General features: G+C 40.2%; 1 non-coding gene across 1 annotated transcript; it reads right to left on the bottom strand.

Moving 5' to 3' along the window:
- Nucleotides 1–388: 388 nt before the first annotated feature.
- LOC112712757 (small nucleolar RNA R71) lies at nt 389–496 on the bottom strand. Its single transcript, XR_003157898.1, has one exon. It is a non-coding gene; the product is annotated as a small nucleolar RNA R71 (small nucleolar RNA).
- Between the last annotated feature and the right edge of the window lie 775 nt (nt 497–1,271).

Genomic DNA, 1,271 nt, shown 5'->3' with positions numbered 1-1,271 from the left:
GCCGAAAATAATAATGCAAGGAGGATGCTTGGTGATTATACTACACCTACTTCCAAATTTGATGGAAGACGCATCTCAATCCCTGCCATTGGAGCAAACAATTTTGAGCTGAAAACCTCAACTAGTTGCACTAATGCAAGAGAACTGCAAGTTTCATGGACTTTCATCAGGAGATCCCTATTAGTTTTTAACTGAATTCTTGCAGATCTGTGAGACTGTTAAGACTAATGGAGTAGATCCTGAAGTCTACAGGCTCATGTTTTTCCCTTTTGCTGTAAGAGACAAGGCTAGAACATGGTTGGACTCTCAACCTAAGGATAGCCTGGACTCTTGGGATAAGCTGGTCACGACCTTGTTGGCTAAGTTCTTTCCTCCTCAAAAGCTGAGCAAGCTTAGAGTGGATGTTCAGACCTTCAAACAAAAAGATGGTGAATCCCTCTATGAAGCTTGGGAAAGATACAAACAAATGACCAAAAGGTGTCCTTCTGACATGCTTTCAGAGTGGACCATTTTGGATATATTCTATTATGGTCTATCTAAGTTCTCTAAGATGTCACTGGACCATTCTGCAGGTGGATCCATTCACCTAAAGAAAACTCCTGCAAAAGCTCAAGAACTCATTGACATGGTTGCAAATAACCAGTTCATGTACACTTCTGAGAGGAATTTTGTGAATAATGGGACGCCTCAAAGGAAGGGAGTTCTTGAAATTGATGCTCTGAATGCCATATTGGCTCAGAACAAAATGTTGACTCAGCAAGTCAACATGATTTCTTAAAGTCTGAATGGATAGCAAAATGCATCTAGCAGTACTAAAGAGGCATCTTCTGAAGAAGAAGCTTATGATCTTGAGAACCCTGCAATAGCAGAGGTAAATTATATAGGTGAACCTTATGGAAACACCTATAATTCATCATGAAGAAATCATCCAAATTTCTCATGGAAGGATCAACAAAAGCCTCAACAAGGCTTTAATAATGGTGGAAGAAATAGGCTCAGCAATAGCAAGCCTTATCCACCATCTTCTCAGTAATAGACAGAAAATTCTGAGTAGAGCACCTCTAATTTAGCAAACTTAGTCTTTGATCTGTCTAAGGCCACTTTAAGTTTCATGAGTGAAATAAGGTCCTCCATCAGAAATTTGGAGGCACAAGTGGGCCAGCTGAGTAAGAAAGTCACTGAAACTTCTCCTAGTACTCTCCCAAGCAATACTGAAGAGAATCCAAAAAGAGAGTGCAAGGCCATTGACATAATCAACATGGCCGAACCTA

The sequence above is a fragment of the Arachis hypogaea genome, chromosome 1, assembly GCF_003086295.3.
Source record: "Arachis hypogaea cultivar Tifrunner chromosome 1, arahy.Tifrunner.gnm2.J5K5, whole genome shotgun sequence".
NCBI lineage: Eukaryota > Viridiplantae > Streptophyta > Magnoliopsida > Fabales > Fabaceae > Arachis > Arachis hypogaea.
This window is presented reverse-complemented; position numbering and strand designations above follow the sequence as displayed.